The sequence below is a fragment of the Anopheles arabiensis genome, chromosome 2 (genome assembly GCF_016920715.1).
Source record: "Anopheles arabiensis isolate DONGOLA chromosome 2, AaraD3, whole genome shotgun sequence".
Lineage (NCBI taxonomy): Eukaryota > Metazoa > Arthropoda > Insecta > Diptera > Culicidae > Anopheles > Anopheles arabiensis.
In genome coordinates this window covers 71,124,492-71,141,812 of record NC_053517.1, presented here as the reverse complement: position 1 = coordinate 71,141,812, position 17,321 = coordinate 71,124,492, and the positions used below count along the sequence as shown (strand labels likewise).

The 17,321-nt window shown below is 48.1% G+C and overlaps 1 protein-coding gene across 2 annotated transcripts in view; it reads right to left on the bottom strand.

The window, feature by feature from the left end:
- The window catches only part of LOC120908875 (homeobox protein araucan-like), a 104,182-nt gene that overhangs the window by 53,877 nt on the left and 32,984 nt on the right, over window positions 1-17,321 (bottom strand). The gene's annotated exons all lie outside the window — the stretch shown is intronic.

Here is a 17,321-nt window from a genome sequence, read left to right as displayed (position 1 = left end):
CTGCTGCACACCATTGTTGCGTTGAAATCGCTCCAACCAATCGATCGATTGATCGATCGTGATGTAACCCCATGGTCCGACGATCGATCCATCATTTCGCACTCGCTCATCCGTAATAATCTTTCCACTGAGTGTTAATATGCCTTCAAATATTGTCCCTATTCTCAGCCACTTCGACACCCCGAAATTTGTGAGCGTCCAGAATGGCCGAAGACTAATAAGGTGAGAAACGAGAGGCAGTCGCTGTCAAACCGCTAAAGGAGCCGGGCAATGGCAGCCCGATAGGCAACCGCAACAGGCAGAGCAGCGCGACGGGAACAGATCTCCACCGTTCCGGTTTTTCGTTTTTCTTCCCATTCTTCGACGGGGAGCAAAATCACAAAAAAATACAAACAAATTCGGACCACGTCCAAGACACTCTGGCTCCGGGTGAAGATACTCCGCTTGATTGGGGCAAAAACAAATGAACTCAAACTGAAAAAACCAAACACACACACACACACACTAGTCTGACAACCACAAAAACGCGCAACAGGCTTAAATAAATAATGAATCTAATGGCCGGCCTTTCTCGTTGCGTTGCGGTTAAGGTTTGATCTGAAACAAAAGAGGCAACCCATCGGAATCGCTTCCTCGGAAAGGGGGCGAATGGCGGGAGTGGAAAATCAAACAAACGATCCCAAAAGGTGGCGGAAAAGAAGAAAGCAAACCACTTCTATCTGGGTCTTCCCACTGCCAACGTTTTGACACTTGTGCACACGTTCCCGGGGACGACGCTTCCCTAGCTGCTGGGTGGTTTTAATAAGTTAATGTGGATTCGGACGCGCACGAAAAGGGCGTGGAATCGGCACTGGGAACTTCGTACATCCCGTCCCTTGACCCCCGAAACCCACACTGGCAGGACTAATTCATTATTTATCGTGCTATCGTACACGGCAGGCCGGCGGTTCCGACCAAAGGGAAGTCCCAACCAAACCAACTAGCCAAAAAAATAAGACAAAAAGCGGAAACCGGAATCGGACATAAAAAACAAACATATTAGCCATCCTGTGTGCGGGAATTAGATTAGCTTCGTTTGCTTATCCCCCCGGAACGAGCTAAAACTAAACTTTGAGGTGATAATAAACGATGCAACGGGAATGATAGTGTCGCGCGAAGGTCAAGATAAACGGGAGAGAAAAGGCTGCTTCCAACCGTACAGTGTGTGGGCGAGCAGGAATGTTCGGTGTGGTTTTGGGGCAGAATATGGAAATAATATCGAAGCCGTCGAAGTGGCAACGCCGAACCCATCAAAACACCGCGCCACAAGCAAGAACCTCAGGTCTTCTAAGCACCACCGAGGTCCGGGATGTGTCAACCAGGGGGTATGAAGGCGCAAAGCACAGCGACAGTTACTCTTCCTGCACAGAAACATCGGACCGACGAAGAGACAAGGTTGAAGAAAACGAAAAAAAAACTCCGCCTTGTGTCCCAAATGGCGTTCAATCGCGTCTCGAGGGAGTCTGGCATTGGGAGGACAACCAGGGAATCTGAGGATATGGAAAAAGAAGCAAAAAAAAACAAGAAGAAAAATAACCTGCCCTGTCTTCTTCTGTACTTGGTACGAGCACAATCTCTGGGCTCAACAATAATGACGGAGGCCACACAGTCATCCTCGAGACCCGGGCTTCAATGAAACGGGAAGGGGGGAGGAATAGAAGAAAAAAATCGCCCCATTTGAAGCGCCCGTTTAACCCGTTCACCGGCTTTGCCCATCACCGAAAGTGGCCGAAGACGTTTCAATGAAAGCGGCCGGCGAGGGTGCAGCGTGAGGGTGCTGAGGCGAGGGTAGAAACTTACGTCGAAAATAATCAAACGACGCGTCGCACCGTCGCACGTCGCGCTCTACAAACGTATCAAATTACTCGATGATAGAATGGCATAGTCAATTTGATTTTAATATTTGTCATATAATATGTTAATTTACAGTTAAACGCGAGTTAAAGGTTTTCTCCTTCTTTCGTTTGGTTCGTTGCGGTGCGTTAGTTTGTGTGTCTGTGTCCTGTCCTGTCCTCTTTGGGGGTACGGTTTCAATGCTCGCAAGTGTCGGCGAGTGTTTGTCGACTAGATTTTTGGGGTGGTTGTTTTATGCGCTTTTCACAACCATTTCCATCTCCATCGCTTCTCTTTTGCCGCGATTCTGCCCGTTGTTCTCGGCACGATGCGTCAAATGTGACGGCTGCCATCAGAGTGCCTGTGAAATGGTTGTGCGAACAGCAAATGCAAAAATTACGCCCACAGCAAATGCGACTGATTCACTTGCTGAACGAGCTTTAGAACAAAGCGTCACAAAGCAACAACACACACACACACAGGTAGAAAAGAAGTCTGCGATAAAAATCAATATACCCATCCCGACAACGAAAAGGTTTCGGAAATGTCGATCAGAAAATTTAATCTTATTTAAAATGACCAGACAAAATGAAGCGACAGGCATAAATCTTGCCTCCCAAAACACCGAATAAGCAAGTGCGTGCAATGATCGGTCCGACAAAAATGGCCACCGGAGGCCGGGTCCGGGCTGGGTTGCGGATTTGGGCCGAGTGAAGCAATCAATTTGTCTTCTTCGTACCGTACGTTCCTGGTGCCAAAACATTTGGACAACCTTGACGCAAAGAATGATTTCCGCTCGTTGTTCCTGTGCCGGTGCGGTGCGTGTCTGGAACTCTTTTTCCCACCCCTGTCCAGGTAAGCCCAAGACCCTGCAATACACCATCTTCTTTGCCTTGGTAATAAGCTCTACAGCCGGCGCCTTGGTAAGATGAGATTGGATAATTGTGATACCGAGATGGATTAAATGGCGTAAGCGTTGGGGTGAAACGGCGTTCATCTCGGGACGTACTCCACACATCACTCGTCGTCAACGTTGTCGTCGTCGTTATTGCCGTTTAGAGCTGGTTCTCGATGCACACAGTGTGCTCTAGCCGTTTGTCAGCCAAAAAAGACAGCCACACCGGAAGAAGTGTGAGACGATTTTGGCAACCCATTTTGCTCGGCCAGGCACACCGGGAGCTCTGTGCAATGTGGCCTGCATGTACGAAGCAAGCGAAAAGGCTGAAAAATACTATACCGAAACACTGCAACCGTCAGGCTGGGCCAACAACACCGGGAAGAAAAGGGTCGGATTAAGGTAGGATAAAGTTTTGCCTATACGGTTCTGCTTCCGTAAATCTCCGCCCATCGAAGGATCTGGGGCTGCCTCTGGGAAGGATTTTGTCTAGACAAATTTAGCAATCTTGACGACGGTGGGACGACGGCAAGCGACGGTTGACGGTGATTCGGGAACGATCGCTTCGGCGGATGGGCGGGAGGATGCATTAGGGGGCGCAAGTGCTCGGAAGCGAACCCATCATCCCTCGGCGTAGAACAGCCTCGGCTCTACGGGTTCAACTCGGGGTAATTAATCCCGCAACCGACACGCTGGGGAAACATTGAAATACACTTAGCCGAGGCCCACATTCCTCCGTGCCTAGGTCTGTTGCGCAAAGGAGACCCTCGCAAAGACGGTACAGTGAGTGCCGGCACTGAGACTAAATACGCATGACTTCTTGCTAGCAAAAGCAACGGAATTAAACCTTCTAGAGTTGTATTTGCGTAGCGTTATCGGTTGGAGGTAATACATCTTGTGCCGGGAGCAGCAACTTGCTTCGTGCTTTGAAATGTTTGCAACAAACAACGAGCGTGCGTTTCAAATTAGGTACAATTTTATTAAGATGTTGCCAAAATTACCAGCACCAGAACATTCCAAACAAACCACATAATAACGACGCCCTGTGCACGTATATGGGGTTGCTTGCACCAAAGAAGGGCACAATAATATTTCCCTTTTCACACGTTGCGAAACGAATTGATAAGCGATAGCATTCATCGTGCCTTTTCTTAAGGGGTCCCCATACTTTACAAACACTCTTACTCTCTTCTTCGCCCTCAACCTGGGGTAATCAGCCGAGCTCGAACTGGTCGCGAAAACTCTGCGTCAATTTGCACTCCCGGCTTTAAGGGCACACAGCAACACAATTGGCTCACAATCGAGTTTGCCTCAATTAACGCATGCCATGGTTGTTAGGGTGACTAGGGGTAACTGAACGCGCGAAAAAAAAAGTACGCGTTTGCCCGATTTGCTGCCCGATAACTTTTCCTCCACGCGTGTGCGCGCATGTTTTCACGCGGATCGCCGATACGCGACATCATTTTCGATCGCTGTAGTACCGATGGCCAGCGAGGTCGGTTAAGTTGTAAGTTGTGTTGCCATTAGTTCTACATAGTTGCCACCCGATAAGAACGCCAAACGGCTTCGGAAAGCCCGATTGCTTTGCTGCCAATAGCAATTCGCCTCGCAGCACGGTAACGCATTAAAGTGGCGTTCATATTGCTCCGAAAGTTGCACCCCTCCCAGCTCGAAGCGGCTCGTTGTCAATTGTACCCAACCACCACGGTACGGCACCGTGGTAGTAAAATTCTTCAACACGAGTGCCCAATACGTTCGCGGGCCAGCGAAAATGCTAATCAATTCACCGGGACGCCCCACGCCCGAACAGAATGTAGCGAATTCACAGGGGCGCAACCGAAACAATTAGCTGAAAATAGATAATTAGAATTAAGCGCAAACGAAGATTCCGCCTGGCGAACGAAAGAATCGCTGGGAACTGCTCTCGTGAACTGGTAAGGAGAGGGGACGAGTGGCACTGCTTATGCCAGCCCCGATCCAGGCGGTCGTTTTGTATCTGCCATGACACACTGGTGGAAGTCATTTATTCTACCATTTTCCTTCCAGCTCAAAAGATTGCTTTTCTATTTGTATTTCACACCCGCACCTCCACCAACCCCGCCAAGAAATGTCCTTGTGGACGCGGTGTCGGTGCTTTTTTGTGCACCAAGTTTTTTTTCTTCTTTTCTTGGCACGAGCCTGCGCCTTAAATTGCGCAGTTGATCGCAGTCGCTTTAATGATGTCTTAAACAGAATTAATTTTGTGATTTATCTTCATTCCCGTCCCGCCTTCCAACGCAACGTGCACAGGTTTTTGCGTAGATGTTTCTACCGAAGAAAATCATGTTTTTTGATGGTTGGTTGGAATTAACAATGGGCCCAGCAAAAACCAACAAACACCAAACGACACACCACGGCGCTGCGCGTTTTTATTCCATCCTAGCAGGGGAAATGGGAAGCATTTTGCTTTAATTTGTACGACCGCTATCAAGATAGGCTTTAAGGATGTTCAATACTTTAAGCCGCACAGATACGCAGTGTACGGCGGCGAGAACGCACTGTTTGTTTGTTCATATAATTTACGTACCATATGGTTGAAAACTTAATCGCAACTATTCTCATTGTGCTGCTTTCTCCTTTCATTAGCCGTCCTGTGGCTGACCATCATACCGTGGCTATGTTTCACCTTCATAACCCTCATTGTTCCGCAAACGTCATAAACACGAGTTTAACGAGTCACAACCCTTATGTGTGTGTGTGTGTGCGCGCACTACCAACCACCGAACACCCTCGGCCAGGTCCGGTAAGTATCCAATTTTAGTTATGATTTATTGCCCACAACCGGAGCAGCCCACAAATCACTGGACGCTCGTGCTCGCACGGTCGGTTTTTACCGGGGAGTTGCCGGACGGGCTCTGACTCACATACGCCATCGGGCCTATCGGGGAGGCCCAGCTGAAACTGGACGGTAACATTGAAGAACTATTTAGTGCCTTTTAATGGTACCGATCCCCCATCATCATTATCATTTAAAGCAACAACATGGAAAAAGATAGACACAGATAGACCATTCGGTCGGTCGGTGGGCCGTGTGAGCCCGATTTGCCTCGTAAAGTGGTTTATTGTTCTATGGAGTGATGGTAGCAAATGGCACCATTACTATCGTGTGCCGCCTTGTCTTCTGGCCCCGGGTCGGACGCGGTGGAACTAAGCAGATGACAGTTTATTGACAACTCTTTTCAGCGTTCCATTATCTAGTCCAGTGGCGTTACTGTTTGCTTTGTTTTTGCTGTGCGACCCCCTAAGACAGAGCCATGTTGAGTCGTTGTACAAATCATCACATCAAATTATGCCATGAGAGCCACCAGTTAATGAAGCTAATTATTGCGAGCGGTTATGCTCAGGGAGCTGCTCGTTCAGAACGATGTATAAGCTCCATTTACCAGCGCATGAACCAGCGCCTTTAAAAAAGCTTCAGCGTCATCTAATCAATTTCTGTTGGGATGAGTTTAAACATAATTTAACCCCCACATTCGGGTCGAAATCGATCGATTATCACTCCTGATTGTAATGCATTTTGTTTTACCGGAAAATCATCATATTTATAGGTGCACAACATTTGCATAAACCCATTTTTTGCTTCTCCCCGTGATTGTTTCAACCGAGCGGCCAATGAAATCCTCTCGCCGGGACCAGCAACAGGAATGGTGAACATGCAAACTAAAAAGGACAACCACAAAAAAACATCATCCAAAACCAATCAAAGCGGATCAAAATGAACGTTTATTAAAGAATGCAAATAACACCAATCGACTGGCCGCCCGTTCACGGGATCTGGGACTAAATGAAGGTAGCATAAGCATAATAACAATGATGAAACACACCAGTAATAGCCGTGGATAATATGGAACGGGTCCGTCGCTCACCCAAAACCCGTTTGCGCGGCCACAGCATACAATGCTATGCGCCAACGCATCATGGATGCTGCTAGAAGGGGGAGAGGAGGTAACCTCCTTAATAAGGGCTTCCGATTTTCAATTCGAGTAGCCTAAATGCATTCATCGCCAGGATGAAGTGGGCCCGGGAATGATAGTAATTTTTACGCGACTTCAAGCTCACCTTACCCGTGTGCATACGCATGACGATATAAAGTGTGAAATCATTGCAGCATAATGCATAATGGGGGTTTCTTTGCTCGCCAAAAATAATAGCAATAATAATAATGATAAAATAAAATGTTTACGAATCGATAATGCACTATCATCAGCAGAGATGCTTTTCCTTGCCGGGAATCGGGGACGGGGGAGCATTGTTTTATTTTATTTATGCTTCGTGCTGCTGCCACTACCGAACGCCATAATGTATGCACAAACGAACGTTTGGGGGCGCTACCGGCGGCGAATGTGTAATGCGTGCAAAATTTTAACCGGATCGATACGTTTTTCCTTTTAAAACCCCCACTGCTCTAGGCAACATGGAGACGGCGAGTCACTTAGTCCCCTCTCCTCCCATCCCAAGCCCAAGGACCCTTTTCCCGTAAGCCTCCGCGCCTCTCAAACTTTAAGCAAAGGACGCTTTTCTCTGCCCTTGCCTTTATCGTGCTCGGTTGTTCCGAGATCGATATTTTTACCTTTTAAATCGTTCGTTGCGCACCCGAACCGAGGGAGCAATGAAATCCCCTAAAACATTCCCCGCCAAACCCAGGATGCCATGGAAAGGACGACCACGATGGAAGGCAGGGACGCCCGTAGGGCCCAAGGGGTCGACCGTTGCCAACCGATGGAAGGTGGATGTGGTTCAGGAAGCTCTTATCACTACAACGTATCTGCACCGTATGCGACGAGTGCGTTATATCTTCCGTTTACGCTCCACCAGCTCCCAGCGTGTCCGGGACGTGTCCGGGGCCGTTTTCAGAGCGCAACGCACACTGCAACCTGTTCTGGCCACATCTTACCACACTTGCCTGCTCGCTCGCATGCATTATTTTCGCTCCTTCTCTCACATCCCGCCGCCGCCGCCGCCGAGTCCTAAGGTATGAAGCGCCTGTGCTAAGGATCTAAAGGATCGATGTAGTGTTTTTGTTGCGTACTCCATCGCTTGCGGGCATCATCCTGAGAATGTGGCTACCGCATGATGCGTATCGCGGGCGCATACATCCCTTGCTGCAGAATTACGCCACCGAGGGCAGTGGAGATCGAAACCGCCTCATCGTCAGCATAGATGGATGGATGGATTGCAGGCGATACCGGACTGTAATATGGGTTTGTTTTTACCCAACCTGCCAACCGATGCGCTCCACGATTTTGGCCCCGTTTGTGTGATCCGTCTCCGATGGGGCGAAAGCGTGACGAAATATTACCGCCGGGCTTGCTTGCAATCCCCTTGACTGGCACCGGAAAATAACGCACTTGTAATACAACAGACAACAGGCGGGAACAGTTGGGAAGAGTGGGAGACGACAGCATAAAAAAACGTACGTCAACTCATATTTTGCAACGACAATGGGCTGAAATTATTATGAGCTATCGAGCTACCGTGGAGCACCGTCTCGTGCAGAGAGACGAGGACACAGCGATGCCTCGGCGACATCTCGACATCTCGCTGCAGTGCTCGCCGATCTTGGCCGAAGCCGTCCAAGCCTGCCAGCGACGAGCCAGTTCGCTCACCAGTTCGTTATGGCGACATTATAAATGTGAGATAAATTTGTTGAGATAAATCGTTTTATTGACAATTTATTGAAATATTTTGATAACATTCAACGATAATGATATCACTGCTTTTGATGTGATGAAAGTTTTACAAGCACCGGACCCGGGGGTGCCGCTCCGCATACGGATCGCGGTCCTGTTCGGTTTGCCCCTCGGGGACGTTCTGTGGCTCTGTTTTTCCCATGGTCTCCGCCAACATTCCGCGACACGCGTTGAAAAGAGAAGAGCTTGGGACCGCGAAGGTGTAACTAGATTTTGCTTACCTCCACATTTTTATGAGGCGCAGCTATCCAGCGCCGTTACGGTATCCTGTACGTTGCGTTATGACGATGGACAGGTTTGTTTTTTTTTTCAGTGTGTGAACGTTTGCCGTTTTAGATGGCTTTTTTGCTCCGAGTGGCGGGCCTCTCCACTGCGTACACCCATCGACCACGGGCTGCGTGAGGACATGGGAATGATTTATTACTGTCCACTCATGGGTCTGTGTCCTCCCGCCCTTCCCGTCACCGGACGACACCAGTTTAGCAGGGAAAAGAGCAATACAGAGCATCGACGGGTCTTTATGGGGCTAGAGCTCGATCGCAGCGCAAGAATATCTTTGTCTTTTAATCTGTTCTGCTTTATCTGTCCCGTTGTTTTTGAGTTTTTTTGCATTCATCTCTTCGGCTGTTTCTATCTTAAGATTCTGCCCACGGACAAGGATAGTTGGCGGAACGACTCGCGGAGAGCTGGTTGGCTACGATCGATCTAACCTGCATTCTGGCAACCGCACAGTCTCCGTCACCGTGGCCCGTTCGCCTAATGAATATCACTATTTGACAGACCTCTACGATAATGAAAGGCTAGTGCGATACGTTTCATCTTCTTCCCGTTTCCCGAGGCACCAGACTTTGCTCCTTATCGTTCGATTTCGTCCAATCGCCCCGGGGACACTTAAAGTAGATCGAGATCACACGTTCAAAACTCCTCACCTGCGTTGCGTCTTGGCCTCGTTTCTCAAGGTTACGTTGGATCGACCGCTCTGAACGGCCGCTCGTCAGACGTCTCCGTAGCGCAGCGCCATCGGCCATCTACGACGTCTCGTCGCAGACGCCGGGTGCTTAAACATTATGGTCGTCCAATATATTAGCATATTCTTTTCCAAAACGCGCTGCATTGCGCGATCTCCTTCCGAGATCCTCACACATCGCGCGGACGCCTCGAGCGCACTGCCCAAGTTTGGAGCGCGCTATTTTGCTCGACGTTCTTATGCGGTTATGTGCGTCGATCAGTTTCCTTAATAACGATCATAAATTTCGGTGAATATCGTTATTAACGGGCGCATCATCGAATGCCGTCGGCAAATATACTCTCCCTCAAACAAAACACGTCCCAAGATCGAAGGCCCGGTCGACATTCTGCACCAATAATGCCGCCGTTTATCGCTACGAGCAACTTTTAATCAATCTTTCTTTTTCTTCTCGCAATCATTCCGAATCCTCCGCCAAGTGATCTTCTCGGGATGGACGGAGCCAAACTCTTTAAAACGGAATCCACGATACGTCCCAGAAAGGGTTCGGAGGGTTTTGGGAAAACGGATCTTTAAGCGACCTTCCAAAAATTCGGCGTACTCGAAGCACTCGGCAGTGTGTTCGCACCTTTTGACTGGCCGGCCGAATTGCTGGCTGGCCCTTAGCCAAAGACCTTGGAACTTCGAGCGCCGGTGTGCCCCAGAGGGACGTGGCGCACACACTACACTCCGGATGGATTGAATTCGGGACGGCGGGCTACAATAAATTACATTAATTGAGATATAAATATTATTATCTGGACAAATGGACAATCCATCATGTGCGTGCGGTTTGAACGTCATGCGTTTTGACGCCGTACACACACACACACACTAGCACCACCTGCTCACCGGGTGTGCTGGTACAACCTGTGTGTTGTATGCAGGGGTGCGAGGCACGATTTAGGACCACAACCTTTGCCTTTGAGTGGCCCTTTTCCCTTTAAGTAGTATTTGAGGCTTGTGACAAAGGTTAACGATAGGATAGATAAAGTGTTGGAAGGAAAATGCTTTCTTCGTGAGAGTACATTACGATATAACTTCATCGGTGGTCTTTGGGATCCGGTATATAATCTATTTACTTTGTAGAAAATGACTTTGTTTAACAACCGTTGGCATTATGACCTCACACAAAATATGTTTGCTATACAGCTACACTCAATAATCATCTTTCAATGAAGTAAACATCCCAAGCGTACCATCATCTCCCATTTAGATAAAAGTACATTTTTCTCTCCCCTATCCTTCAGGAAATTCTCACACCTTTGGCATTTTTTCGCAGAATTTAGCTCAAACTCGTAAAAAATGAAATTTATCTTGCAGCAAACCAAACCGAAACAAACAAAAGCCCACCCACCAGTATGAAAAGGATTATATGACCTACTGGCAGGTACGGTTCAGTGCAACAAGGGTGCGTATGCTGGTCCTCGCGTATCAAAAATGCCACATGAAATAGCGTAACATATGGTACCGGCTTTGGTTTTTATCCCTTTGTAGAAATCAATTTCATTCCCAGCACTACTTTTCGGCACCACCAGATGAGGCTCTGGATAAAACTAAGCCTTTAGATCGGAGAAAATCGATTGACCAGTACCATGCAAGGATAAAACGAGCGAACGAGGGGTGGTACTGGTACACAATTCATAAAAATGTAAAACACTGTGTTTCGCACTCGAGACTTGCTTCATAGTCTCCCCTACAAAAGGCTTTAAACATTATTTTTCACACACAACTGGAAAATAACATTGTTACATTTTTTTCTTTACAGTTTTTCTCCCGTATCCCTGCCAACCACGTGTGATGCACATTGAGACATTTGAATAAAATACCAATTATGTTAATAGGAAAAGGGATTTTGCGCTGCAGGGCCACTGCGTCCTTAAGCTCGAAAGAAAAATAGCACTATTCGGTACCGAACCCCTTTTGCGTCCCGTTGATTCTGTGATTGAAGCATATGATTTTAGCAGCAAAATGCTTTGCTTTGAAGCAACGCAATATACTGTACTGTAAACTGTGCTGCTAAGTATAACAACTTCCAACTGCACACAAAACAAACGCCAGCGCGTCGCATTTCACCTGTTGCGTCTACACCGTCTGGGAAGGCGCCTTCCGTGCCTGTAGCAAAGGTGATAGGTTCTCGCGCACACGGAACACGATATAAAAGTGCTTATTGAATTGTGAAATCAAAAAAATGGACCTGCACCGTTGCGTTCCTTCCCCGGGCGAAAGGTGATGAAACTTGTTCATCAGCCAACTGACAGACTCCACTGCGCAACAGTAGAAGGGCAGAGCCCTTCATGCTCGTCTCGCTAACGTACTCGTATCGGGGAAACCACAACACACTCCCAGAAAAAGAAAAAATCATAACGGACCCGAAAAACACACGAACGTTAAGGTTTTCCGTAGAAGTGCATTTTTATCGCGGCATACGATCCTACGATCGATGGGGAAGGAAAGCGACAGGAAATGTTCCAGAACCATGGGCACTGCAGTAGGCGAGTTTGTCGAATCTTTATAAATTATTGACATCATCTTCAACATTTTTATAGCATTATGAATTATTAATTCAATGAGACCAAAATCCTCAGACCCCGGAGTTCAGTTCCTCTCCAAGCCAGACACGGTTCCTTATCAATTTTTCGTACCAGCGCGATCAATTTTAGCTTTGGCAGAGTTTTGTGCCTTTTTTAGGTGTTTTCATACGTACGGTTCAATGCTGTGCGATTCCATGTGTTTTTATGGGTATTTTTGCACGCTTTGCAATCCGCTTTGTGTTGGTTGTGTGCCTTATGCTTATTAACACTATTCACAGTGTTTGAAAACTGTTTTTAATAAACTCAATAAACTAAAACCCTTTAAATTTTGCGATCAAACCATCCTCTTCAATCAGTCGATGCGATAAGAAGGAAATAAATTTCCCTCAACCGGCTGTATCAACCGGCTACCAATCTGGAATAGTCCCTTGCGGGTATCGGATGTCTCGAGGGTGTCCCGTGCATGTTTGCCCGCGAGTTCACCAGAAAATCCCCACTCGATAAGATGCAATCCGCACCTCACCAGGAGTACTGAAGTACGCCGATCAATTGTCGAGTTTCTCGGGGTTTCTTCCACCGATAATTTATGTACTCACGTTCCGCTGCAATGTACGGCCGCTGCAAAGTTCCCGATAAAACACTGCCACTCTGATTTCTGTCTCCCCCGGTTGTACGCGATCCAATTGCACTCCGGTGTACAATTTCGCGTTTTTCCAAGTAAGTGGCTCCGTTTTTGTGCTGTTTTATCATTTCGACTCAAATATTACTCGTTCGCGATACTGTCGCGCCAGCCCAAGCCTCAAAACGATTGCTTTCTTGAATGTGTTTTTATTATCCTTCTTGTTCTTCCGCTCTTTGCTCCTTCATCGAAATCGTGAATCGCATCGTTTTGCTGCTACCATACGCTGATAATATTGATGATGAGTTGGACAAAAATATGAATTTCTGATAGCCCAGCGACGCGCGATAGCTGATGTTTGGTGGTACCGGCTCCCAAAAGTACGGCCCCAAACTTGGCGTGCTTTTTGTCCACATCCCTTCGCCCCTCCCTACCTTCCCCATCGGACCAAACATTTCAAACCACTCTGCAGCCACACTCTGTCCCGAGTTTGAGTGTGCTTCTATCGAGAAGCAGTGCGACAAAGTGTAAACAGCAACATCATAAATCATTTCCAAATGCTCAACGGCTTCCCCAAAAATCGAAGGCACAGAGGGACGAAGATCGAAAGGAATGCTCGATGTGTAACGTTACTTTTTGTTGCTGTTGTTATTGTTGTTCCGCAACTCCATATTACCCTTGCGCTGCTCACTTAGCGACGTTCCTGGTTGACATTTTGCTCCCGTTCGGTAAGGTGCAGGCCGGAAAGCTTCAATCTTCTCGTACCTCGCGCAACCGCCACGACGAAAGGAAGCGAAGGTAAAACTGGAGTGAAATATCCACTCTGTTTTTGTGTCTTTTCACACACACACACACGCACACACTTCACTAGCAAAAAGATCACTGATCGCCGATTGCGCCGCGATTGTTTGCGGGGCGGAAAATTGTACAGAACCGCATCGGACGGCGTGTCGTAGATAGGTGCCCATTTTTGGGGATACTCTCAGACCACATCATAACCGATTAAGGTATAGGTTCTCCAGGGATGGGGTGCACTCTACCTGGACGGTCTGTCGCGAGATGCGGTAAGAATCTCAGCCCGAGTCGAGGAGACCCAGGTCCCAGGCATTCTGCGCACACGGCCAGACATTCTTTAGGTTTTTTTCCCAAACATCTACACAGCCCCGTCGCTCAGTGGATATCGATCAGTACCGGCGCACGAGGGGAATTGCCCGTGGGAATTGCTGCGCAATCCAACCCTCAATTGAGGCGCTCCGGAATTGTTCTCCCATGCCAGCTGGACACCAATGCGGAGAGCCAGGACCTGGGGCAGGAAGGTGTGATGTGTTTGCTCGTCGATCGTCGCCCGTATCTGTCACTTCTCGCACGTCCTTAGTGGTGCAGCGTTTTGGTCGCGCTACCGCGATTAAGTGCATATTTGCGTCCGGTAAGCTCCTTTTACGCACAGCGAGGGTGGCTTTCCGATCGCCACCCGTTCGGTGGCCGGGTGCAAGATGCAATTTAACTTAAATTGCACAACAAACACCCGCAAAAAGGTGCACATCTTGGGTGAATTGTCCCAACGGTGGTTCACTGCGATGAGGCGTGCCTTCCAATGGAAAGCAAAAAAAGAAACACAGCGACGAAAGGAAAGGCAAACAAAATGTTGACATATTTATTTGTTCAGTCCAGAGCAATGTTCCAAATTTTTCCCGATGACATCATGCTCCGGGGGGCTCGATGCAAAACGTCGGTCGGATCGTGGCTTGTTGAATGAGCCACGACTATTGATTGAACGATGCGCAGTCGGTGGCAGCATATGGTGTCTGGTTTTGGTCTGTTCCGTTGGAATGTCTTTGGAATCGAATTGGAGAGGGGATTTTTATTTTCGAGGGGCTAATGCAACAAGAAAGCAAAAGAAAACAAAAAAGCCCCGAACCGAAACGAAAGCAAAAATCAATGCAGACAACCAAAAACGGAACAGTCTCGGTAAGGACAATGCGTCTATGATTCTATGGTTTCGCGTTCAAGTGCATCAAGCCTCAAGCAACCATGTGGCGAAAGGGATTCACGCTCTACGCAAAGATATGTATCCTCCTTTCTCGTAGCATCCAGCAACGCTTCACAGGAGTTGGTCTCGACTGTTCCGCACTGGGTCGGACCACGACGAACGAACCCAATCGGAAGTAGGGACAAGAGGGCGAGGAAACGGGCGCATCTTTATGACAAAACTATCCAAATGCACCCTAAGGGTTCTGTTCTTCCTTTCATTTTTGGGCACGTTTTGGGGGCCTCCTGCCGTGCCGCATTGATTTAAGTCCGATGGTGATGTGTTTGAAGGACGAAATGCTATACGCCATCAATTACCGATATGGAATGTGGGACACAATTTATGTGATCTTGTCTAATTTAGCCTCTTTTTCAATGCTGAAACCCAAAACCAATATAACATTACATTCGGAGAATTGGCGAACACTTTGCCACATAAACATGATTCTTGAAACGTGTTTTAAGTCATCCTCAAATCATGGCCATTTGGGCCACTTTCTCCACCAGCAAACCAAATCTTGTACTACTTACGCGACTAATTAATCAATGTTCAACACACTACTTGCAGGAAACACAACAAAACCTGCAATCTTGTCATTAATGAAATTATTTATTATAATTTGATTAGCCCCGACCGCAACTACGGTGCCAGTCTCCCGTAGGGTTTCGATCGCGCGCGCACACACAAACGCATCCCGCAACCGATCGAGCGTCGATTGTGATCTCACCTGTCGTGGTTCGGAGAGCGCGCATCCCTTGCCACTCTGTGCCTTGGCGTGACCGTGAGCGTTAGTCGGTTTTTGCTGTGTGCAGCACTCGCTACCCTCGCTGCGTACCGCACATCCAATCAGCGGCTCTGGTATAAATATTTATCAATTTGAACATTGATAAATTAATTGTAAATTAATTAAATTGATTTGTACGTGATTTTGGCAAGTTTTTGCACCGTCCTCTGCGCAGTTCCTTGCGCGGGACCGACGTTTCTTCGCACTGCTATGTCGATGCATTCTGCACCGAGTTGGAGTGCCGGCTGGTGGCCGTTGATCGATCGATCGGTTGCGTGTGTGAGTGTATGTGTGTGTGCAATTGTGATTCTCTTCATGTATTTCCTTGCCGAGAGGAAAGCAACAAAAAAAAAGAAGGAAAAAGTACAACAACTGAGGCTTAAAGCAGTTCACGCATTGCGAATTGATGCGAACGCGGAAGAACACTGCCTGCAAACTGGCTTGCTGGTCAATGGAATTGGTCGCGTTTTGTGACAGTTGTTTGCCCGAATTCCTGTCAGAGTTGTGCTTTCCATTCGGCAACCCCCGTGGCCCCGGTTTCGGGATGGTATTTGTGGGGAGGAAAATTCAATTAGAACATTTTTCTGAAGTGCGTCCAATGCACACGGTGCGTGCGTGGAGTTCTCTCAATTTTCTCGATCCTTCCGAAACATCCCCTGGCCCGACCGGCGTGCGTCGTGCACCGCGAAATCAAGTGCGCCCGGGTTAGCATCTTCATTCAGGACCCGTCGCGCCTGGCCTATCGAAGTAACAAGCGGAAGCAGTAAAAGAAATGACACGAGAAAAAAACACACCTACCGAGAGAGCACTAGCGAGAAAGAGAAAGCGAATGAGACACGCACCGAAATACGGAAGGCCAAGTAAAAAAACAACAACCAGAGCGACGGAACTGTCGCATGGTTCATTTCGTCTTAAATTATAATTAATTAATGAGATTCCTTTTCACTCTACTCGCTCGCACACGCATTGGTCTGCATCGGAATGCTGAGGGACTTGGTGTTGGGGATTGGTGCCACTGGGGGGTGGGTGTCGAAGGGCCAGTGCCTCCCTGGATGGTGTGGAGCAAATGGAGTGAAGAAGATGTCACTTGCCGAATCCCTTCGTTACCGTGCGCGAGTGTGCGTCTCCCGCGGGAGATTGTAAAACCCTGGGGGCAGAAGGGAAAGGCAACGATGCTCGAACGATGCTTTTGTTAACTGCATTTCGTACGCTCTCTGCTCCACGTCACATGGCTTGCTAGGGGGTTTTGTCAATCTTTTGTACATCGTGTGCATTTTCCGCGGCCGTCTTTGCTACAGTTTCATATACGCACGGGCTAGGATGGCTCTCGAGCGTTGCCGTTCGCAACCCGACCGGCAAGCTGTTGACGTTTGGCGTGCAAGGATGACGTTTGGCTGGTACGGCTGAACGCGCCTGTACCGTTTGTTGTGTCGTTTTGTGTGATTTTCCTCTTGTTTTATCTTTGCTTTTTTGTGTGTGTGGTGTGTCTTGCTGCCTGCTTTGCCGGTCAACCCGAAAATTGAGTGCCGACGATGTTGTGTGACGCGAATAATTTCACAGTTCCATAGTGCGGGCCTGCCCGCGATCTCAAAACGGTAGCAACCGAACGGGATGGAAGTTCTGTTTCCAGTTTGCTGCCATAGGTGCGTGGCAATCAGGCGATGTTTTTAAGCGGTTCAGCTGTTTTTTTTTATATATCCCAGAGCAGGCGTTTGTGAATTACTGTCTTTTGATAAACGGTACGGAGTCGGAAAGGAGATGTAAGGGTGAGTGGAAATTCATTTATCGTGGCGAGAACATCATCTCGCTTCCAATGGGTGACAAAAAAAGGAGGCCAACATCCTCGCACGACC